Source organism: Ailuropoda melanoleuca, chromosome 8, assembly GCF_002007445.2.
Source record: "Ailuropoda melanoleuca isolate Jingjing chromosome 8, ASM200744v2, whole genome shotgun sequence".
Classification (NCBI taxonomy): Eukaryota; Metazoa; Chordata; class Mammalia; order Carnivora; family Ursidae; genus Ailuropoda; species Ailuropoda melanoleuca.
In genome coordinates this window covers 107,804,329-107,830,000 of record NC_048225.1, presented here as the reverse complement: position 1 = coordinate 107,830,000, position 25,672 = coordinate 107,804,329, and the positions used below count along the sequence as shown (strand labels likewise).

At 37.8% G+C, this 25,672-nt stretch overlaps 1 long non-coding RNA gene across 1 annotated transcript; it reads right to left on the bottom strand.

Moving 5' to 3' along the window:
• Positions 1–373: 373 nt before the first annotated feature.
• Positions 374–20,617, bottom strand: LOC109490555. The gene is made up of 6 exons (XR_002143884.2): positions 20,277–20,617; positions 17,810–17,873; positions 12,240–12,314; positions 9,690–9,791; positions 5,930–5,962; positions 374–427 (listed from the first exon to the last, which is right to left on the bottom strand). It is a non-coding gene; the product is annotated as an uncharacterized LOC109490555 (long non-coding RNA).
• Positions 20,618–25,672: the final 5,055 nt, after the last annotated feature.

The following is a 25,672-nucleotide window of genomic DNA, read 5'->3' as shown; positions in this document are numbered from 1 at the left end:
GACTTCCCTTTTCTTAGAGCATTTACTTTAGGAAACTTTCAATTATAAATGATTTCCTTGCCCCTTTGCCGAAGTACTACAACCTAGGGATGTCTTTCACAGAGACCTGAGAGCCGTCTTTTTGAAATGTAATCATCAGGAAAGATAGGGCCCCATCTCCCAGTCTCTGTGAAAAGGTAGGAGTCTAAATGTCATAAGCACCAACTAGCAAACACACATGACTTGGTCACATTGATCAACTTCCCCACTAATATTTTCCAGTACTTTTCCACTAGTTCATGCAACACTCAAAAACATTCCTGCCTTTAATTTCAACAGAGTTGAGTTCAGTATCTCCCCTAAAGCAATAATCTTGAATTAAGTCTTCTTTACCTGTTTATCTCCTCCTGATGCAATGTGCCTTCGATAATACACATGGAATTGTTTTCTAGGGAAAAATTTAGAAGGACAGGTATGGTCATGAATAATTTAAAAGTAGGTTCTCATGCTTTATGGGAAATATTCATTTTGTAATACACGTGATACCTGTACTCTGACAAGTAATCTCTTTCATGTAATGATGAAAATAACTAATAATAATAGTGGCAGTAAAATCTATTGCAAATTTTTATTAGGTACCATTTTAAGGGCTTTGCTGTATCTAGTTTTAAAAATTTTAATGTAAACAATATTTTGGTATAGTTAATATTGTGTCCATTTTATAGACTGATAAAATGAAGCTCAACAAAGTTAAATATATTCTTCAGGTTACAGTTTATGCATAAAGAATTTCAAATTTTATTACCTTAGTCTCTACTTCCCTGTACAAAATGTCTTGCTTTCAACAACTATGAAAGTAAGGCAAATGAAAAATCAAGAGAAAAGACTGTTAAGAGATGAAATAATTTACAGAACTAGACCTAGATGTAACACAGATAAAGAAACAAATAGGAAGCATGACTTGGAAGGGCTTATTTGTAGACTTGCAACAGTCACAGGACAGAATCAGTGAATTAAAAATAATCCAAAGAAATGACCCGAACCAAAGTATAAAGTGGAAAAAAAAAAAGATCATTCAAGAGTTGAGGGAGAATATCAAACAACCTAATGTATATACATATATATTTCCAGAAAGAAAAGAAAGTAAACTGGGCAGGAGTAATATTTGAAGAAGTAAGTTTCCAAGATTATTAATAGCCACAAAAACTAATCGAGGAAGTTCAGAAAAACACCAAACTGAATACATACAAAAACATGAACAAACAACACATACACCTTAGACATATAATATTCAAACTTGTAAGAAAGGCAAAAACCTTGAGGCAGCATGAAGAAAAGAACCACGACATAAAGAGGGGAAAAAAAGATGCAAATTATAGCATGGGTTGTCTTTTTCTGTCTGATTTATTTGACTTAGCATAGTACCTTCAAGGTCCATCTGTGTTATTGAAAATGGCAGGATGTCCTTCTTTATGAGTGAATGAATATTTCATTGTGTATATATACCCCATTTTATTAATCCACTGCTGGACACTTAGGTTATAACCATGTCTTGACTATCATAAATATTGTGCAATGAACATGGAAGTACATATCTTTTTGCATTAGTGTCTGATGATTTGCAATTTTTTTAAGACTTTTTTAAAATTTGCTTGTCAGAAAGAGAGCAGGGGGTGGGGGTGGGGAGGAGCAGAGGGAGCGGCAGGCAAAGGGAGAGGGAGAGAGCACAAGCAGGGGGAGCAGCAGAGGGAGGGGGAGAAGCAGACTTTCTGCTGAGCAGAGTCTGGTGTGGGACTCGATCCTAAGACCCTGGGATCATGACCTGAGCCAAGGACAGACACTTAACCACCTGAGTCACCCAGGTGTCCCTGATTTGTAATTTCAGTAGAAGACGAGGCCAGTTGAAAATGAGAAAAGTGAGGATTCAAAAATTTGAGAAGGGAGGCAATATGAGGTACGCTTTGCATTAATCATCTTAATGCCAAAATAATCTAGTGAGATAAGTATTATTTTTAATCCAATTTCATAAATGAAGAAACTGACTTAGGGAAGTTAAGTAACATGCAAATACTCCATATTTAGTGAAACCTGGACCTGAAACTTGGGACTGTCCCAAGTGTGTGTCAATTTGTAGGTGTTAAATAGATACAGTATGTTACATTTAGCCCAAATACTTCTTTCATCATATTTGAATATTTATTTAGAAGAAAGCTCCCTAGTTAAAAAGAAGCAGCAAGATCTTTCAGATGCCTTTTAAAAAGTAATTTCTCCTAAAGAAGAGGCACAAAATAAAACCAAAAGGAAATGGGAAAGTGCAAAAAAGTGAAAGAACTCAGAAGGGCAGCTCTTTGTTTTGTTGACAGTGATTCTGTTAAATTTCACTTTTTTTATTCTTGGAGAGGATACTATCAATAACGTTCAAACATGCCAGATAAAATTCAGTTGTTGGATTTTTGGTTAAAAGGAAATTTAAAACTAAAAGGTACAAATAACCAGTAAAATATTGCATGCCATAACCTGAGGTGTTATATGCAAATTTCCTTTTTTAATTTGATTTTTTCCCTCTAGCAAATAATTTTTGTGGTGATCTGAGGTCATTTATCCAGAAAGCAGAAACTGGAACTAATATTCACATGCCTAAATACTGGTATTTCTTTCTGACTTGCAGTTTCACATTTTAAATGAAGCTTTTTTCCTCCAAAATACCATGTCCTCCCCACTATCTCCCGCCTTTAGGAGGGTTGCCATGAGGTGTACAACGCTCTCTTAAATCTTTCATCTTGGATATAAATACATTTTAGGTGTACATTTATTTCATGTAGGTATTTTTTTCATAGGTAATTTTTTTGACATTTTATATCAACCGGAAAAAAAGAAACAATAGAGAACTAACAAATGATACAAAGGGCCAGTTCACAGAGTGGAAAACCAAATTAACGTTAGTAACAGTGGTGAAAGGATGCTCAAATTCATACTCATTTAAAAAACTGCAAATTAGGGGCGCCTGGGTGGCACAGCGGTTAGGCGTCTGCCTTTGGCTCAGGGCGTGATCCCGGCGTTATGGGATTGAGCCCCACATCAGGCTCTTCTGCTATGAGCCTGCTTCTTCCTCCCACTCCCCCTGCTTGTGTTCCCTCTCTCACTGGCTGTCTCTATCTCTGTTGAATAAATAAATAAAATCTTTAAAAAAAAACTGCAAATTAAAACAAGAGTGGCCTATTACTTTCCATCTATCAGATTGGCAAACACTATAAAGCAGAACAACACTGAATGTTGAAAGAGATGTTGGATTGCAGCAATCCTGACGTATCCTATTGGGGATATAAACTAGAAAAGTCTTTCTGGAGATTTGCCTGCCAGAACTGAGTGTAATAAATTAGGTGCATGCATACTCTGTGACCAACAGTCAGGTGCCTGGGTATATAGTCAAGGGGGATTCTCATATAAGTCATCCATGAGAGGAATTTGATCACAGCAGGAAGCTGTAGGCAGCCCTGGTGTCTGTCTCCGGTGGTGGTGATGAATACAATGTTGTGGATGCACACTTTGGAAGCAGTTAACTAGAAGCACACAAGACAACAGTGATATATCTTAAAAATAATGTTTTTGGAAAAAAGGTCTGAGACGTATCATTTATGCAACTTAAATATATACAAAAACAATATATACAAAAACAATATACATGAAAATATAGTGTTTTATATAAAGACACAATAAAAAGGAAAAGCACAAAAGGCTTTAGACTAGTTTTATAAAGGATAAAGGAAAAACAGGGAATTAGGACAAAAAGTAAAATAAATTCAATGAGAGAGGGTCTTTCTAGCACAGGTAGAGATTACAGAGTATCAAGAACAAGGGAGAATAATTAGCTGAACCTGTAAATTCAGTTTAAAAGATGCAAGAAACTAAAGTTACCTTCAGGATATCGCCTGGCTCTCACATGAAAATAAATACATAAATAATATTTAAACCTTTTGTTATTAATTGAAAAGATATATTCTGGAGCATATACCATGGAAAGTTAAACTAATAGGGCAAAAAAATAAAAATAAAAGATTGGGAAGAGTTCATTAATCAAAGAATTATAGGAGAAAATGTTTGAGATACCCTATCAGAATAAAAATTCTTACTAGTTGATTTAAAGGGATTAATGAACAAACAGACCTAATTCTTGTATATTTTCTGAATTCTAAGAACATTGTAAGAGTAAGGGAACATATTACAATAAAAAATAGAATCCTAGGGCACCTGGGTGGTTCATTCTGTTAAGCATCTGCCTTTGGCTCAGGTCATGATCCCAGGGTCCCAGGATGGAGCCCCACATAGGGCTTCCTGCTCAACAGGGAGTCTGCTTCTTCCTCTCCCTTTGCTGCTCCCATTGCTTGTGCTCTCTCTCTCTTTGTCAAATAAATAAATCTTTAAAAAAGAAAATAATATCATACCAGCTGTGGGCCTTTCTTCTGCAACACTGGAAACCAGAATAATGTTTTCAAAGTTGACAGAATTGCAAGAAGAAAATGTTCTATTCCTCAACTCAAGAGAAGCAAATGTAAGACAATTTAGAAATGCAGTTTGAGAATTTTTACAAAGTAAAATACTGAAAAAACTGCCATATGAAAATTAAAACAAAACGAGGCCAAAAAATAGCAAATTAACTAAACAAAACAAAACAAAGACCTGGTTAATTTTTAACGACAAAATGGAAGAAGCCATGGAAATCATGACCTAGAGATAAAGAGAAGCGAAAAATGTGGTCTATTAGTTATGAAAGAAAAGGTGGAGTCACAGATGGCATAAATAGGACAGTGTGTCTGCTCTCCCTTGCTGAAGAGCGTGAAAAGGCACTAAAGAGGTGAGCTGACTCTCAGAGAGTTCAGGAAAATTTAAACAGACACAGGAGCAAAAAAGGTTTCCTCTTGGTGCTTTACTGGGAGAGTGGCATTTTGCCTCCTCCTGTACTTGCTGCCCAGAGGCAGAGAGCCCACAGGGTACCCTTCTCACCAGACTACTGCTGCTTAGAGAGCTCTGAAAACTGGACCTGAAAACTGATAAACAGACAAAATAACATCACAGTACACCCGAAAGAGTCCAGTAATTAGAGAAAGGAACGGAATATTCAAGATGGAGGACACCGTTAGCAAAGCAGTCCTACCGGAAGGGATAGAGGAATCAAACCTAAACATGAAGAATTTAAAAAAGAATTAAAACACACAGAAAGTCTTTCTAGAAGTAACAAGTATAATTTTCAAGCTAATTAAGAACAAAAGTCACTGTTGAGGTCCTAATTAGTGGCCTTGAAAAATCACGTGAAGGGAGTGTAAATATCATTAGTCATTAGGGAACTGCAAATTAAAGCCACAGTAAGATACCACAGTGCACCTACTCAAAAGGAGAAATTAAATTAAAAAGACTGTACCAAGTGTTGATAGAGATGTGGAAACACTGGAACTTATTATATATATTACTGGTGGGGATGTAAAACGGTCCAGCCATTGTGGAAAACAGCTTGTCAATTTCTTAAATGTTAGGCACACCATACTATATAGACAGTGGACAACGCACCCCTACTTTTTAAAGACTCCAGTCAAAAGTAACTTATATGACTTCTGCTCACATTCTGTTGGTGAGCACTAATCACAGTGAGGCAGGTGAGACACCTGAGGTGGGACGTTTAAGGTGGCACTCACTCTCAGGTTTGTGTAAGTGCAGGGTTGGCATTAACAAGACCCTGAGAATAAGTTCATCCTTAAATTTTACCCTAGTGCCTGCCAGGCACAGGGCCAAACCTGAATGCAGGCAGCTGGGAAATGTAGTTCACAACCAGGCAGGTTGCTCACAGGGCGGTGCCCCACTCCCAGGAAGGAAAGCCTAAGTTCTCATGAGTAACTTGCTGCTGTCTCTACCTTGCCTAATAGTTTGAGAGGTCTTTGAAACAGGGCCTGTGTATTACCTGTCTTGTCCTCTGGGCCCAGGATAGTGATCCCTGAAAGAAAAAAAAAAATGTTTCGAGGGAGGGAGAGAAAGAGAGAGAGAGAGAGAAAGAAAGGAACACGGTTGGAGGACACTTTTGCTCTGTCATTATGTTGTCAAACTGACTGAAATATATTAAACTTGTCAGTGATAAAATTAAATATATTACATGTATAAAAGCAGTCTTTCTAAATTATTTCATTTGATTCTTAGAAAAATATACCATAATTTTGCAAATAGGGAAGATTGAGATTGATTTCAGGCTAGTCATTCTTCCTTTAGAAAATCTATGATTGTGAATTTACATTCCTTTGTCTGGTTTAACATCTCTATACAATTATATTTTTGAACAGTTGTAGTAATGACCTTTTATATGCTATATATAATGAAAGGTAGCCTGATTAGTAATTAAAATTTATCTTTTATTCTTGAAAATGCAATTAATAAATATTTTAAAATGTTATTCTTATCATAAGCTTATTATTGTAAAATAAGTTTTCTATAGTAGGCACTGTTGTGTATTATCACACTTAGGATTTCTCCATGTACTACATTCAGTTTTTCTCTAATATTGAAAAAAAAAGTGATTTTAATTTTACCTGTTCAGTTATAATTTAGATAATTAGATATAACTTTTACAGAATGATTACATTAGTTCTATCATTTAAATAATCAGCTTTCTTTAGTGGCTTTGTAGATATAGAAACATATTCATTCAAAAGATAGGTGGCAAGTTCCCTGGCCTTGTGGTCAAATGTATTTCATCTGTTCTACATCCAAAATGATAGGACGGTCTCAAGCCTGCTATATGCCAGCACATTCCTATGCCTCCTTGAGTCCCATCTACTTTAACACAAAGGCTTTCATTTGTTTGAATTTTTTTGTTTCTTTTTGCTTGGTTTAGAATAATAAGCATACTGGGAAAATGTGTATATGCATATATTATGAAAAATAAATAATATAGACCTTATTATTAAAAATACAGCATTTAGATCATCTCTGCTTTGTGTTTATGGAGCTTTTCGAACAAAATCTTTTACCAGTAATTTGAAATCATTCTTCTAGTAACTTCTGTATACTGTGGGGAATTTAATTGTTATTGTCCTCTCCAGTAATTTATTCAACAGTGGGAGACATTCTTCTAAGAATCTTGATTGAAAACCTGCTTATTTTCTTAGCTGGAATCTTGTAACTAAAATGTGTTTGTGGGGTATCTTAGGGAAAGACCAACAGGAGTGCCATTTCAGAAAACACTTGGTAAAGGAAGTAATTTCATGAACACTTAATTGTGGACTACCTGTGTCACTATATAAATAATTATTTATGATGGAACTATTGAATTGAGGGGAAAGAAAAAATCTTGAATATACACATTTGCTTTAAAACATATTGTGCCCAGGACATTTCCGAGAGAGATTTGCAGTGACTACATGTTAAAAGTAATAGGTGTTTGTGCGCGCGTGTCCATGTTTATGTGTATATATAAAGCGTAATTATATGCTTTGCATAGTATGTATATATGTACGAAAAAAGACATTTTGTTAGGTGCTATGTAAAGATGTATAAAGAGATGAAACTGTGTATGTAAGAAGTTCAAAATCTAAATAACAATCTATATACAACTAAATGGTTAATAAGAGTAACCTAGGATATGTGCCAAATTTGTGGTGTGGACACGAGTTGTGCAAGGAGCTTTGAGAAAGCAGAGTTCACTTAAGGGCAAAGCAGAAGGGAGGTTGGATTAGGTCTGAAAGGATTTGCAGCACATGGGAAATGAGGAAGAGGCAACATGTTGGTCTCAGAGTAAATGCTGGGGTGAGAATGCGGGGGACGGCCTCAGGCAGCGACAGTGAAAGTACGAGGGCCAGGGCAAGAGGTTTGCAGAGATCATAGAGGGGAGCTGTGGGTATTCTGTGGTTGAGTATAGTATCATCTGGACTCAAATGCCAGAAAATTAGATTGCCGTGCTAGGCACTGTCCTCCTGTTCATTCATGGTGCTTTATAGCACTGTGGCAACACAAAAGCCATCTGTGGATCACAGTACCTATTTCAGATTTGTCTTTGGAACACTTACATGCTTTGTTGTTAAATGGTTTTTCCAGCTCTACTGACTTTAGCTTTGCTCTTCGCTTTAGGTTCCATGTTTTGTTCTGGCCCTTGCCGCTCTGAGTCACTGATTTTAAATCCTTATCTGACTTCCATCTGCCTCCTGCAAGGTCTAGGGAAGAGGAGCTCTTGCTGGCCCTGGGCTCACAGATTTTTCACTAACTGGTTCCACGGGTGGGGCATCCCTAATATCAGACACACGAGCAATAGTCTCACGTGTCTATAAATAACAGAATGAGTAAGGAATTAAGCAATTCCCATTTAATATTTATTGAGCGAATAAAGGATGAGGCAGAGAAGAACTTTTGGCCATTTTTTAGTGGCAGCCCAGATTTTCTGCCTCTCTTTTATCTTCCATTCTCTCATTTTCTCCTCCACACTGCACTGCTGACAAGGTTACCTCCTTGCTACAGCTCATGTTCCCAGCCTCTTCCCATCCGAAGCCCTTTCACAAATCATCACCTCTCTCCAAATAGCTTTCTCAATCTTCTTTCCAAAAATATGTCACCATCTCCTCCAAGAACTTACTGACTACTCCTCTTTCTTTCTGACAGTTTCTAAAAACCTTTCCAAAAAAGTTTGACTAACACTCCATTCATTCCAGCAAAGCCTTTTACTGAAGCTATGCCCAATTCCCACAGCACCCTCCCCACTGCCCTCTCCCCATCTGAAGTTTGTCCATTTATCTGGCTTCAGCCCTCGCTCGCATCTATCTTCATGGACCTGACCACCCCAGCCTGAAGTGATCCCTCCCTCTTCTGAACTCTTGTAGAATTTATTGTCTGAATAATTCATCTGGCAATGAATCATGTTCTGCCTTGTGACATCTCTTTTATAACTGTCTGGTGCTGTTATTTAAATATTTTGGGTTTTCTTTTTTTTTTCTTCACATGGTTATGTGTTTTCTTTTCTCACAAGGCAGCATATATATAGTTTATATTTTCTATAGTTCCTAGCTCACAGCCTGAAAATGTAGGCCATTCAGTAAATATCTATTGATTTTAGTTGATTTCTATTTTATTAAAACTTAGTCAAAGTCATTCTGATCATTTTTCACTCCCCCCTATCCTTGCTTTTTTATTTTACTTAAGGATTGTGTCTGATCAATCTAGCCCCTCATTGAGCTCTTTCTGCTTGAATCTATCCTGTCTACAAATGGCATGATTTTTGAAGAAAATAACATCAATGAACACAGGGTTGGAACATTAATAGTAGTGAAGTTTCTCAGTGTAGTTGGGTCCCACAACGAGGTAAAGAGGTAAGGTGATAGTTATGAGGTCATACGATTAGTAGTGTAATGAAAATCTACTTGAAAAAATACGTAAGCAAAAAAAGATACAAGAGAAAATGCAAAAGTCTCAGTGATTAGAAAATAAAGATTCTATTCAAAGTTGCACAGTTGTTTTAACAGCAAGTAGAGTTTTACGTTTTTATAGTATGGATGAAGAACATGATCAAGACCTGTCATTCTGATGTGTTTTCATTTTGGACGAGAGTCACAGAAGTGTTGCAGGCAAGGTACATGTCAGTGCTAGCTTAACCTCACTGAGTAGGAGATTGACAGAAATGGGGACAATAACAGCACGATTAGGCGGTTTCATAATAGCTGGTAAATTGTACCCAAAGTACTTACTGATGACTCAGCGCCAGCCTGGATGGAGGATTGTGGAGACTTTATGTAAGTTTCCTTTATAGTCTTGGTACTCATTACCATTTATTCAGTGACTTGCCCATCCTGAAAGAAAGTTTGTGATTACCTAGAAGCAAGGAAAGGTTGGAAATAGGGATCCAACAGTTGGCACTTGTCCAATTTTACAGAAAGAAATTATATGTATGTATATAGGTGTATATGTATGCACAGACATAGTACATTTATTGTGGGACTCTCTCTCTCTCTCTCTCTCTCTCCCTCCCTCCCTCTCTCTCTCTCTCTGTCTTTGACACACACTCTCTCAATGCATCTAGTTCCCTAGTACAAGTTGCACCAAGGTTCAAGGACAAGAGAATGGAGGGTAGGATGGAACTATCTAGGAAAAAGACATGGCGTCTTAGTTACTCAAGTTCAGTAGGGACTGGACTACTGTCTTGAGTTTTATATACTGCATTAAACATTTTTATTTTCCTTCGTTTTGTTTTAATTTGGTTTTTTTATTTTTCTTTTAATTTAAATTTACTTAAGGGAAATCCACTAGAATACTGAGAAGACTTAAAACTGGTCAAGTGGGAGGGAAGGAAGGGTGGGAGGTTGTTTAAAAGGAGTGGGATTTGGAGGCCTGCACTAACTGCCTTCAGATATTTGAAGCAAATGGTACAGAGAAGAGGGGTTACATTCATTGTGCTGCTGCTGTGGAGGGCAGAGCAATCGTCCATGAACAGGAGCTATGGGGTAATGCATTGAGGTTAAATATAAGGAAGAACTAACATTTCGAGCCAGAATCAGACGAGGTAGCCAATGGAGGTTCTTACCTTCACTGAAGGATATCACCTAGGGAATCCGTTCAACAAAACCTATCAGGTGAAATGATTCTTCTGGTTCCTTCTATGTTTGACCCCATCCTAGGATCCTCCTGGTTTTCAAATGCATGTTGGGTGGTATCCTCTTTCCATTACAAGCCTTACTGCTTGAAAACACGGCAAACCAGTCACATACCTAGTGAGGTTGTCCTTTTAATGTATCAGAGAGGCTCCCTACAGATAATGTGAGAAATGCATCTACTTTGTGATTTTACTTTAAAATTGCTTCTGTGTCTTCTCTAAAATACGATTGTTTGTGGTATTTATAATTATCTATTCCAAAGTATAAAGTAAAACAAGGAGTAAGATAATCTCTGTGAATTATCTTCAGGAAAAATTTCTGTTCAATTTTAAGGCTCTGGTCCCCAGTATACTCTGTGGCATCTGAACTTATTTTCAGAGACAATTATTGAAACCTGGCCTCTTAAATGTTGGATCCCTCCTAACTGCTCCTGCTCTATAGCTGAGGGCCTCATTACTTCCCACTCACACTGCTAGTTTTCTAGTATGGCTTGAATTCACTTGTGCCTTTCTAAATTGACCTTCTTTATGGTGACCCTCCTGATTGTCATTTAAATAGTACTACAGAATAAATCACCCCAAAAATGAGTGACTTAAAATAACAACCACTTTTTGTCATGAGTCCACCAGTTGGCGAGGTTGCTCTGGCGACCAGGACTGGTCTAAAGTGACTCACTCTTGAGTCTTTGATCAGTTTAGGTCAGCTAGGTAGCTCTGTTGATCTTTATTGGGCTCTATCATGTGGACAACTGGACTGACTTGGCTCTGCTCAGTGTGGCCTCCCATTCCTCAGTAGGCAAACTTGGCTTTATTCTCATGGGGGTTTCAGGGTTCAAGAGAGACAGTGGAAGTCTGGAAATCTGCTTTAGGTCAAGCACAAGCAAGCTGTCACTTCCTTTGCTTTTTACTGGCTACAACAAGTCAAAAGGCTTGCCCATATTCAAGTCGCATTGTAAAGAGTATAGTTATAGCAAAGGGGTGGAGAATTGGGGACATTTTTGTAAGCAGTTTGCCATATAGATCTCTTGAGAATATACCAGTTTTGAGTAAAGAGTTCAGAGACTGCCAAATGTCTAAATTGAATCAAATCCAAACGTTCCAACCTGCTACCAAGGACTTCTGCATTCCTACCTAACCTTCTCTCACAAGTCAGTAAAAATGCTCTGCCTCTAGAAATGTGATGTGGTTTGGTAGGAAGAGAAGGAGCTATGGACTTAGAAAAACTGACTGTAAATTGGTAGTCATGTTATACATTATAACCTATGATTAATAATTTATACCTTAGAACTATATCATATCTTTCTTTTTTCATTTTGTAGTTTGCTGTATGTCTTGTTTACTAGATTGAAATGCATGGTAGGAAAGCTTTTAAGGTGGTCCAGAAGGTGTCTGCCTGCCTAGGCATCCGTGACTTTGTGTAATCCCCTCCCCTTAAATTACTTCTATCAGCAGTGATGGATGCCATTTCCATGATTAGGTTAGAAAACAGAAAAAAGACTGTGATGTCCACTTCGCTACACTAAGTGAGACAACCTCCTTTTCAGTCCAGGAGGTGGGGGGCTGGTGGGGAGCAAGGAAGGGAGGATTTATTTACCAGCTCCTGCCCCACTGGTCTAGGTTTTGCCCTGTGGAGCACGAACTCACTTACCCCTTCCATTTGCACCTCATATGTGAGTCCTGGGATTCCTGTGGTCTCTTAGGCACCAACAGAGAAGCTTCAGAGCTGGAGGCAAAAGATGAGAAGCATAAAGGTAGTCAGAAGCCCTACCAGAGGAGAAGCCTCACTTGCAGTTTGGGACTGAAGATCGCAGAGCTGAGAGGACCCAGAACATAACAATATGCACGTGGAGAGAGAGGTGGAGAGTTTCAGAGGACAAGTTTCTGAAAGGGTTGTGCTATAGACTGAATATTTGTGTCTCCCCAAAATGTATATGTTGAAACTAAATCCTCAGTATGATGGTAGTAAGAGGTGGGATCTTCAGGAGGTGATTAGGTCTTGAATTAGATTAGTACCCTTATATAAGAGACCCCTGATAGCTTTTTAGCTTGTCTGCCATGTGAGGACACCATGAGGAGACCATGAACCAGGAAGCGGTCTCTCAACCAGGCCCCAGATCTGCTAGATGCCTTCATCTTGGACTTCCAGCCTCCAGAAGTATAAGAAATGAATTTTTGTTGTTTATGAGCCCCCCAGTCTATGGCATTTGTTACAGCAGCCCAAACAGACAGACAGGTTGTTAACCCAGTTGGAGGTGAGTGGAAGCAAGGATAAATTATAGAAAGACTGTGGAGTTGAAGATAGGATTTTTGCTAAAGATTAGGTAACAAAGTGAAAAGTGAAACATCAATCTCCGTTAAGATTGGGGGCCACAGAGATCAGAGGTATGAAAATTACATACTCTAAAACACAGAGAAGCACTTTGTGTGTAGGGGAGCAAAACATCTTGGAAGAGGAGGAAAATTTGACACAAATCTGGGAAATAATACCAAATTAAATATACATAGCCCTCTCAGCTAAAATTAATGAGGGACATAACTGCTTCTAATATCTGAAGGGTGTTAACAGGAAGAAGGGAGCATAATTACTTAGCACCATACCAGTAAACATAATTAGGAATAATGGTATGCAATTAAGAAAAGAAAAATTTAGTCACAACATCATGAAAGTTCTTCTGTGGCAGTGACATCTATTAAACTATGGAATCGTTTTCCAAAGCAATTGGGAGGAGTCCTGTTCCCCGAAGCACACAGAATAAATGAAATTAGGCTGCAAAAGAAACACCTCATAGTGTCCAAAAAAAAAAAAAAAAAAGAGATGCTGTAGAAACTTGAATAGGTCTGAATCACTGATTTTATTTCTTTGAACTGGGGACTTAAGAGAATAAAGTATCAGGGTTTCTCCTGTTCTCTCATGTTGGTACTGCTGTGCGGGGCCTTACTGTGTGTGTACCTACAAAACCCAAAGCACTGGCCCAGCAGTCATTCCCAAGGCCGGACCTATCTCAGTGCAGGGCTTTGAGGTGTTTCCTGCACTTCTAAGGTGAAAACTGCCAGTGGAAACAGCACTTTTAGGGCAATTAGAGTGTTTAGTATTCTTTTCTTCCATCTGAAACATCTAGGTGAACTCCTTTTAAAAATAGATGGGGATTAATAGCGATCTGTTTCTGGATAAAAGAAGGGCAAATAAGGGTGACTGGTCTAGGCTTCAAGATTCCAAAGTGGTTACTGCAGAAGTGGCAGAAAGTAGAGGAATGAAAGCCCTATTAGGGAGACCTCAGGTTGTTAAACGGGAAACTAATGGTAGGGAGAAAAGGTTAAAGGGAATCGAATGGTAATTTTTTATAGTCTACTTTTAAAAATGCCAACGCTCCAATTTAGTCTTGATGCTTTAATAACTCATAAGACATTGAGGCTTCTCAGGGAGCCCGCATGCACGTTGAAGGAAGAGCAGTTGGCTGTAATGTAAATATTCTCTGATTAGTATGAAAATGGCCCTTCCTCCCCACTTTCCTTTGTGATGCTGACAAGAAAGTGACCTGATAGCTGCATGAATTATGTATTTTCAGAAGACAGACCTGCTAGAAATTGAAGAAGAGAACGCTTACTTTATATTGTTTTGTGCTTTTCCTATAGCGGGTATCTGCGTAAATTGGCTCTGGTTAATTTATGAGGGAGGCCATATCTGTTTAATATCCAGGGAACAGAAATTTGTTCTTCACACCTTTATTTCCAGAGAGTTTAGGGTATTTCTTGTAAGCCAGCTGATCTGTGCCTCTTCAAAGGAGTAAAAAGCAATCAGAATTTGTTATGAGCTGGGTAAAACTAGAAGGTGTATTTCCCACTCAAATGGCTTTCCCATTCAGAATGTGATAGTGTTTAAATTCTGCATCTTAAATTCAGTTATTTTGGTGAAGGCATAATTTACTAATGCACCCTTTTAATACCTAAATAGTTTGTGGCTAATAATAATATTTATCTCATGGGATTCTTACAAGGATTAAATTGGATGACTTCATGCCTATAAAGTGCTTAGCATAGTGCTTGGACCATAGTAAAGATTCGATAAACACTGGTTATTTTATTATGAGCATTATGATGATGATTATGACTGTAATTATTACATTACCTGCGTAAAGTAACAACCTCACAGTGTTTTAATGCAACAGCAATCATTGACTTGTGACTTCTTTAGCAGACAATAGGGCCCTGAGAAGTAGGAGACAAGGTAGGAATGTTTTTTTTTAATATTTTATTTATTTATTTGACAGAGATAGAGACAGCCAGCAAGAGAGGGAACACAAGCAGGGGGAGTGGGAGAGGAAGAAGCAGACCCACAGCAGAGGAGCCTGATGTGGGGCTCAATCCCATAATGCCAGGATCACGCCCTGAGCCGAAGGCAGACGCTTAACTGCTGTGCCACCCAGGCGCCCCAAGGTAGGAATATTTTTATAAGGATCTGAGATGACCAATTTGGATAGCCCTAAAGGCTGTTTCCTCCTCCTTTGCTAGGTTAGCCAAGAGCTGGCCCTGCCGGGGTTAGCTCAACAAAAAAAAACCTAGGCTAATTCCAGCTGTTGGGTTCCATGACTTGTCCTTTTAAATAAGGCCATTTCCTGTTGTTACTTTGTAGTAGAAATGTTTCCTGTCTCCCACCTTACCCTCCCTACCCCCACATCTGTTCCAGTAAATACATAGGCCATTACAAGTTTGGGACCTCTCTCTACAGGATTGTTGGCCGTGATGATTTCAGACCATCTGTGCCCTGCCTAAGCTGTAAGATAATGGGAACTTAGGGGACCACATATGTTCCATTACTTCTCTGGTTTTGAGTTTTGCTCCAGTTAACCTTATATCTGTCCCGCTTGGCATTAGTACTGTGGATTCATAGACGCTTTGTAGGACAGGTTGGGTTCATTAAGGAAGGAATACAAGCTCATTTTCCAAGAAAAACTGATGTATGAAATCTTAACTCAGTTTCTCTTTTTCTCTGATCTCTCTGCCCTGATGCAGTTTGTTCATTTCCATCCCCTTTAATTGTCATCCAAGAAGACATTAAAAAGTTGGATTAATAATTAGTTCTTCTGATCAAATTGTTATTATAGTCATTTAAAATATTACAGAGGCATATAGTACTGTTATCTAATTCAAATTAGAAATTGTCTACCACTAATTAGAAATTAATGACACACTATTAAATAAGGGATTAAATATCATGAAGTCATATTAAATAAGAAATAAGAAAATACCAAAAGAAGTCCCCCAATCAAAAAAAAAAGTTTAAAAAATAGAATCAATATGATCTGAAACCTTGAAGTGTGTCTGAAATAGAGGGAAGAGATATTTCTTTCAAAAGATCACTAAAACAGAAAATAGAGAAATAAAACCACTCCCATCTGACATTGAAGAATGCCCATCTCTTAACAGCAAGTATGAAAAATAAGTAGGTCATAAAGATGAGAATGTAAAATGGTATGATATTGGCTCCTTATCTTTAAATGAAATTCTAATTTGACTCTAGCACAAGGAAGGGGAATGAATATGGTATGTTTTCCCATGCGAGCTGTCAGAATGATAAAACGGGATATGCTCTAAATCAGCTTTTCCACGGACAGCTGGTTCATCATCATTAGTATGTATATCCTTATTAATATCTAGGCCACTCAACTATATAAAAACTAGATTGCTGTTCTTTGAAATTTAGCACTGCTCTAATCAATTGCAAAGATCTGTATACAAATATGCTATAATGAACAAAGAAATATTGTTTGTTCCTACTGGTTTCTTCTACAAAGGAAAATATTTTGCTACACAATTCATCTTTAAAAATGTTCTAAAGGTTTCTTAATAGTATAGAATATGCCTGCTTCAAGCTTGCATATCTGTGTATTTCTTATCCCCTTACCTCCATGAGGAGCTCAACATGTCGTGAATCAAAATGCTTTTTCACCTGGCAGAAGTGGCTTGCCAGGGAGCAGAGGTCCTTTAAATTTCAAGTGAACTGGATTAAAATAATTGACCATAAGATCTGAGTTCCTATCTAGAAATTTAGTCATATTTTTGTGGTCATTATCAGACTGTGTTTGGAAGTACAAAAATCATGTAAAAGAGCTTAAATGATCAATTCCAATATTCATTAGAAGTGCAGAAATTGAAACAAAGACAATTAAATGAATTACTGAAGGCTACAGCACAGACTTAGGCCAAGAATTAAGATGAAACTCCCAGGACTCTTCCCTGCTATCATTTTGGGTTGAGGAATATGAAAAATGTTTCCTGTGGTTCTTATCAACATGCCGGTATGATTTGCCCAGTGTTGCTGTAGAATTTCTGGTATCTGGACTCTTAAGAATATACAGTGGCTTAGGCGCAATAGACAATTTCCTCCCTCCCTCCCTCCTTTCCTCCCTTCCTTATTTTTTTTTTTTCAACTAAATGGTAGTTGAGGCTGTTCGAATAGGTTATGCCTCATGTGTGCTGCATTCCTCTGATAAACTTTAATATCAAACGGATTTTTTTATTCAAATGCTCTCTCAGTCTTATTTCCTATTCCTAGGTTACAATTTACTTTTCAAGTTTAAAGATCCTGAAGTTCAGGACTCTGCACACTTGCATCCCTGCTGTCAAACCAAGAACTCTTTTCTGAGTTCCCCTCTTTATTGTATTACCTGAATATAGGGAGCAAGGAGTACATTAAACTCATGAACATTCTAGCTCTTTCTAACTACCTCCCAAAGTAACTGATCTGTAGTGGTGTTCTCTCCTTCCATCATTATATTTCAAAGATAGGATTCTTAGGTCTTTAAGAAAGATATTTTCTGGGGGTGCCTGGGTGGCTCAGTTGTTAAGCGTCATCTTCGGCTCAGGGCATGATCCCAGGATCCTGGGATCGAGCCCCACATCAGGCTCTTCCGCTGGGAGCCTGCTTCTTCCTCTCCCACTCCCCCTGCCTGTGTTCCCTGTCTTGCTGGCTGTCTCTCTCTCCATCAAATAAATAAAATAAATTAAATTAAAAAAAAAGAAAGATATTTTCTGAGTTCTAAAACTGGAAAGAACCTGGGAGAAAATTTACCTACATTTAAAAGGGGCAGGAGAAGAATTTACACAGCTTCCAAGGTCAAGCTTCATCATCAGCTGAAGGAGAAAGAGCAGAGAGAATGATGCTGCAAGATGTTTATTGGCCAGAATGGAGCATAGCACTTTTGCTCATGGTCTACTCACAATAGTTCCACCACGTGGTTTTTTTATCTTCAAAGGCAGTTAGCTATTGTGGTCTTGCTCTGGTCTGAGGGAAGAGAGAACATGGATTTTGGTGAATAGCTAGTTTTCACCACCATGGAGTGTTTGCAAGGCTCTATGCCAAATCAACAACTAGATATACAATATTATTCACATACTGTGAAAACAACCTGAGAATTAAGTATTTGCATCCTCATTGTATAAAGGAGTTCTAAGGCTTAGAGTAATTAGTAACTTGTTCAAATTTCAATTGAATAATCAATAGCAGAGTAAAGATCCAAATTGTATCTTTATGACTAAACAATCCATGATTTTCACCACTCTGCTACACACTCAAGTAGAGACACGGAAAAACAGAAAATGTGTATGTGTGAGGATATGTGGAGAGTGAAAGGGAACAGATGAGGTTTTCCATTTAATTGTTTGTGCCTCATGGTAGATAACTGTATAGTACAATATGAATGGCATTAAGATCAATCGCATATATTCTGTTATAGATTTCTCTCAATTCCCAACACAATTCTACCTCCCTAAATGCCTGCCCACCCCCACCCCCACTCTCTCAGGGTCCTTCTTCTCAGATTACCCAGACTTGATTTGAATAGTGGCACTTTTCAACTCAAAGTAATAAGCCTTCAGTAAATCAGGCATGTACAAGACAGAAAAGGGATGTAATTTTTGGAGCATGAATCTCAAGCTTGCCTATTTAATCTGTTTTTCTCAAAAGACTTACACCACTGCAAAATAATGGAAGAGGACATAGAAAAAGCACAGAAGGGAAAGAAAAAGGAAGAAGAATTTGAAAAGCCAGGGTAGGAAGGAATCTAGAAGGCAGAACAAGAATAGGAGAAAAGAGAAAGAAAGTTATGAATTAGATGAAGAGAATACCAAGAAGGGAGAATACATCTTCAGTTTGGACTAGACTGTGTATCTCCAGTAACTCACAAATTTGAAAATGAAAATAAATACAGAGTTACTCAAAGGAGGAAAAGAGGCATACTTTCTAATTTTTCCTGTTGAACTTGACCTTAGGCATATTTTATGTAATTGACCAGAGTGCATGCAGTCAAAGTGTATGAAGGACCTTTCTAAATTACATGTGGTGGTTATCTGCTACAGAGTAATGACGTACTGTATGACTCCAGATAAGGTCCACTTTTTATGTCAAGCCACAAGCATTGCCCAAATTTCCTGTCTCTGGGACTGATTTTATAGATGGCTCAGAGATGCTTGAGCTAAACTGCTAAGGATAAACAGAAGAAGAAGCTGTTGTTAACTTAACTCAGGGGCTATAACTACATAGCTGTATCTATCTATATGCATATACACACATACAGTTACACAGTTTCTCAGTTATTTCTAATTCTGATTCTATGGAGTATAGGTTTGCTTTTAGCAATAATGTGTGAGTCTGTATTTACAGAAATCCTGTGCAATGGAATACCATGAACATATGTATTAATGGCAACTTAAACATTGATAGAAACATGATCTAGAATAGCCATGTGAAAATACTTCACAAAGAAATTATGTTTTGTAAATACATGTGCATGTGCATTCATGCAAAAGTAATTATTGATTAAGCCGTGTTCTAGATGATGAGGAAGCAGTGGAGGCCAGAACAGGCAAAATTTTCATAGAACTTGTATCATAGCCCATATATAATTATACTCCTGTGCTTTTAAAAATACGCATTTATTGAAGAGGAAAATATTAAATTTGGTAATTTATATGAATATGTTTTGTCCCATTATAAAAACCTCATTACAGTGAAAATGATAAGGAAATAAGAACAGTATTAAGCAACAGTTAAAAATAACAGGAAAGACAGCAAAGGAGTTTATTTTTTAAAAGATTTTATTTAAGAGTGAGAGAGAGCACCAAGGGGGAGGGGGTAGAGGCAGAGGGAGAAGCAGACTTCCAGCTGAGCAGGGAGCCCAATGCAGTGCTCGATCCCAGGACCCCAAGATCGTGACTTGAGCCGAAGTCAGATGCTTAACGCACTGAGCCAGCCAGGCGCCCCACTGCAAAGGAGTTTAAATCTCAATATTTTCCGAAAGGTTAGAGGAGTTGTATTCCAACGAAGTAAAAACATATGTGTTGTCTGTGTCGGAGGTTGGACACATGGACCCTACAGGTGGGGAAAAATGTTCCTGCAGAGTTCCTAAAAGATTCTGTGCTTAGAGGTAGCAAGTAGTGCAGAAGGCACAAGAGAGGAAGAGCACTGAAGACAGGTGGCTACTTGGATGTTTGTCAATAGAAACCTAGGATTTCCAGAGCTCTCCCGTTTCCATGCAGCCAAGCAACTACCCGCCCCCACGCCCAAGGAGGTGAGAGGAGCTTTATTCTTTGGAGAAATTGGAGCGGAGATATTCTCAGCTTATGGGCACCAGACATGGTAGTGTTACCAGACAGAGAAGTGGTTCCAAACTCAGGTTCGGCTACTCACCGCTTGAAAATCAATATTTGAGAGCCGAGTGATGGTGGGAAAGGAAAGTTGGCTTGCTTCAGGAAGCTGGCAACCTGGGAAGCCCTGGTTGGACTGATGTTTCAGAGACCATCTTCCCCACCCAGGCAAAGCTGGAGAGTTTTAAAGGGAAAGCGTGGGGGAAAGGGACGGGGGCGCTACTTGCAGGAGAAGCAGGTGCTCAGGCAGTGAGTCGGATGTGGCTTCACCCGGACAGATGTGCTGGCGTCTGAAGCAGCTGTTTTCACATGTAGCACACCCTGTCTTCCGGGAGAGTTTGGCTCTTTACTCCTTAGGGCTGTGGTCTGTAATTCTCAAAGAAAGTTCTGCTGCAGATCAAGGGAGTTAGGTCAGCAAGGGAGGAGTACATAAGCAAGTTGACACTTAGAACTGACTGGAGTGCTGTAATAGTAGAAGGCAGAAGTGAAACCAACAGTGAAAAGAGAAATAAGTTGGAGCGCCTGGGTGTCTCAGTCTGTTAAGCGTCTGACTTCTGCTCAGTCATGATCTTGGGGTCCTGGGATGGAGCCCCATGTTGGGTTCCTTGCTCAGTGGGGAGTCTGCTTGTCCCTCTCCCTCAGCTCCTGTGCCTGCTTATGTTTTCTCGCTCTCTCTCAAAAAATGATTTTTTTTTTTTTTAGGAAAAAGAAAATAGAAATAAGTTGACTGCGGGATCCTCAGCCTTCCCTCTTTCTGCTTTCCAGAGTAAAGGCGGCCAGCTATAAGGTATTTGCCTTTTCCCTACAAGAGTAAATGCTTCTTCTCTGATGAATCTTAATTGCCCCGTAGAAAGACCTATGGCATTTGTGGGTCTCCTAGTTTTTCAGGGCTGCTCAGAATCTTGTTTTGGGGGTAGGAATCAGGGTCAGACTCTTCTGAGCTCTGCTACACTTAATCTTTGTAATGGAAATGTGGGCTGGAAATTCTCTAAGATATCTTCTGGATCTTAAATTTTATAATTCCAAGTTTTCTGAATAGAGAGTGAGCATACAAAGACACTGTGCATAAAAAATGAAAAATTCTGTGTTCTTCCTCAACTGCCATCTACCAATTAAACTAGAATTTAAGATTCTATTTTTATTCCAGGCATTTACCTTCAGAATTGAGAGAGACATCATCAAAGAAATAATTTTGAAGGTGCCTTGCCTCTTTATAAACTCTCCACAATTGGAGTTCTGAAGACCCATCATGAAGGTCTATGGGATAGAGTGAAACGTAACATATAGCTGCCCCTGATTTCAAAGTGCAGAGGGCAGGAAAACAGAAGATTAAAAAAATACTTTGGTTACTTGACCAGATATGGTTTTATGTTTTGTTTAAAGGTTTTTTTTTTTCCTTTTCTGGATATTTAAATGTTTCTCTGAACACTCTATTAATAAAATGCAAATGATGGATGTCTTTTCCCATTAGTTTCTTTTTTTCTTCTATCTCCTGAGGCATATAGTGTATTATTAGTTAAAAATATTTTGATTAAAGCAAAGAACAATTTTCACAGAAAATTCCATAAAGGTTGTCATTGAAAAAAAAAATAGGTTGCTTTCCGAAATCTAATGAACAGTCTTCTCCTAACTAGTGAATTTTCTAATTATGACAGAATAAGCCTAGTTTTCAAAGCTTAAATACTTAACCCTTAATTTTTTCCAATTTCGTTGAGAATCAAAGAGAGGGAAAACTCTTGTATAAGGTACTTGTGTAAAAGATAAGGTCTTAGTTATAGTTTTTTGGACATTTTAATTAATACCCATCTTATTCACAACTATCATAACCTCACAACTATTAGAATCTTATCTAATTAGAGATTTTCTGGTTGACTCTGTTGCCTTATCTGAGCACATCATATAATTTATCAACTCCTTTGAAAGCTGCTTTTAATAGGACTCTATGGCAAAAAATTGTCATTCTGATGTAAACAAATTCTGCATATGATGACTCAAATACAGTCATGAGATGGTATGTCCTGTTCTTTTCAATTTCATTTTATAAAAAGCCTCAATCTAGCAGATGGTTAATAACAGAATCCTTAATTGTTCTGCAAAGAAACATGACATAGAGGATGTTACCTTGATCTACTAAAAGTTCTGTTTCTGATCATTGCTTTAAATACAATCTTAGGCTCTTTTTCAAAAGAGTGTAGATCTTCTATTTGTAAGAGACTTTCATTTAGCACATTGCTATTATTTTATTAATTTGAGGCTTTGATAAGTAACGTTGAATAAAGCTAGGGTCCTATTATACTATTTCACTTATTTTTAAAATTTTTTTTCTTTCTAAGCCCTAATTTTACACATAATCATATTTTTCTTGAAATAATCCATTTTAATGGGCGATTTTTTGGTTTGCATATTTATCTACATACCATTTTTCAAGATTCATATTGTTTTTCTCTTGCTTTGTGTACATGGTTAATAATTAAAACAGTCTTCAGTCCTGATCCATTTTTGAACTTCTTCAAGAATTCTATTAAATAATCTGTGCTATTGATCTTTCTCCTAAGTGTGATTTTTCAGAGGTCTCTGTGTTTAGCTAAATTTAGGTGGATTTTTAAAGCAAGGTTCAGGGAGTTACCTAAGCTGGGTACCTAAGGTGATGGGAGACCTGGGAAACTGATTTGTTAGGTAGCATGAATATCCAGAGCTATCACAAGTATCTTGGTGAGCAGGAGGGATAAGATGACTTATATAGCCAATACGCAAAGGATAGTTGGGAGAAAAGAGGGAATAAAACCCAGTGAGGATGGCAGGGGGAGGGTGCATCTCAAAGATCTTGGTATCATCACCTTGATCACGTGTATCACTACAGGGGTGCATGGTGACACAAGATCCATTTATTTATTTATGGATGTAAACAACTTCAATACTCTATAAGTTAAATGAAAACCTCGAGTAATGCATGGACATAAGTTTTTAATGCAAATGGGGGGAAGAAAGAACTTATCTAGTATAAACAGATTTGGAATGTCAGCTGTGTATATTCACTTTGCTTTTACCATGATGTAAGAGGCACTCAGGTGACTTACCTTTACCCTTTTTGATAACTATTTCCTTGTGCATTTCTTTGCGTATTTCCTCCCCTGCTTTCCTTGATTTATGTTTTCAAGTATTAGATAAATGGTATTTGACTTAGTAAGTTACTTTTGATTTTATTATTACTGATGGTAAAATTAAGTAAAAAGTAAATAGCGGTTAGAATTAATGGAAGAGAATAACAACAAACAAAACTATTCCATGGAAATGTCATAACGTAACATATTTCTATTTCTATTTTTTGAATGGCCCAGGACTGAAGGATTTTTTCCCCCAGTTCCTCCCTATCACTTAGGTTTCTGACGTAGACCATGATAGTGATTCATTGTACTTTAAATTGAACTACTCTTCTACCCTCTCCCCTTTTCCTCATTCATCCCTATTTGTAACTATATCTTGGTTACTGTTTCCTTAGCAGAGTCCTAGGAAGAACTTAGAGTCATGCTCCATGATGTGCATTGACCTTCCCACAAATAAAATGGACAGATATTATTGTCATTATTTGGTTGCTAAATTGATGCACAAAAAATAACTCAGAGAGAAGTGTGCAGTTACCTAAAGATCAGGTACTTACGTAGAATCAGGGAGTTGAAGTCAGTGATTAATTTTATAATTCTTTTGGCAAAACATTCCTATCATGATATGGGTGAAATGAGTGCTGTTTAACACCTTTTGCATCCATTACAAAGTAAAAACCATAAGGTACTCTTAAATAGTTATTTTGCCTGTCTGCACTTGTCTTAATTGTATGATTATAAAATCTTTTTTTTTCCTTATCCAATGTTGGTGTTGCTTTAGGGAAGGAATATGCTTTGATTATTAGCATTCTAATACTTTTCATTTTATATTTTCATTCTGATTTTATATTTACTTGTCTAAACTTGGTTAATGGACCTTCTCTGGGTATGTTAACAAGTAAGATTTCTCAAATAAAAGTTTAGGAACAGAGATTGTAACAGGGCAAGTTTATCAAGGTCTTGAGTGCTAGTGTGAGAAGCCAGATGGATCACTTATTACATTGTAATCATCTCAACATGGGCATTTGGGTTCATGCATATGTATTTCTAATTTTTAGAGAAAGTTAAGATGAGATCAAACAGTAGTAATATACTGTATTTCTGTGGGTCTGGCTCTTACTTGCTTTTTGTAGGTTGTAACATTGGGTGCACAACATTCCCTTTTAAAGTCCTGCACCCCAAATTATTGAGAGAAGTTCCCACCAGGAATATGTGAGCTTTAACACATCCTATCAGCTGCCATGTTTTGCCTTTTTATTTGTTTGTTTTTCCTGCATCTTCAGCTGTAACTCAGGCCCTCTTTGTAGACCCTTGACAATGAAAATCATTTGTTTGGGCAATCCTATGGACATCTTGAATTTATTGATACTATTTTTATTCTGTCTACGACCCCCTCCTATTTGCTCTTTTTAAATTTGGAGTCCATGATTTGTGATGATTATTACTATTTACTACTGCCACTTCTTACTCCTTTGTACATATTCTGAAGTGTCTTTCCTTTTCCTTCTCTTCAATCAGCAGGCGTCCATGAGCCCAAACTTGTGCCTTATCTATGCTTGCACTTGTATTGGAGAAAATAAAACACGCACACACACACACACACACAACCGTGTTGATGTCATTATAAATGCGTAACTGTCAATTTTGAAACAAGACTAACTTTCTCTGTAAGCTCATGAAAACCCTATTCTTTCATAACTTATTAAACTACTTACTTTATATGTAATTTCAGCTGATGCTTTTCCTTCATGGGGAAAATAGAACCTCTCATTTATAAAGACTCTCACCTTGGTATCACCAAATTATTTATCTGTAAGCCCCTGTGTACATCTTGTCCTACAGTCGTGAAGAAGAGCAAGTGTCCCTTTTCTCATCAAGGCCAGCATATTCTCATTCAGTTCTAACCACACCCACTTTCTCCTTTTCAAGGACTTTTCTCTTCCAGTCACTTCCACTCTGACCTGCATCATCTGTTTCTCCCTCCCAAGTGAATGGTCATCCTCAGAGTCTGTATGTGCTCCAGTAGCCACCAATATAAACTATTTTTTTTCATTCAATCCTCACTTTTTATGAAAACGTTCTTTGCACTTGCTGTCTCCCCTTCCTCAACTTCCTTACACCGTCTCCATTTAGCTTCATCTCGAAATCCGTTTTTGGTCTTTTCATGGGTAGTCATCAAGGACCCCATGTTGCCAAAATCAATAAATTACCACAAACTTAGTGGCTGGAATGACAGAAGTTCCTTCTCTTTTAAGGATCAGAAATCCAAAATGAGTCTTACGGGACTAAAATAATAGTGTCAGCAGTTCTGGCTCCTTCTAGAGGCTCTAGGGTAGAA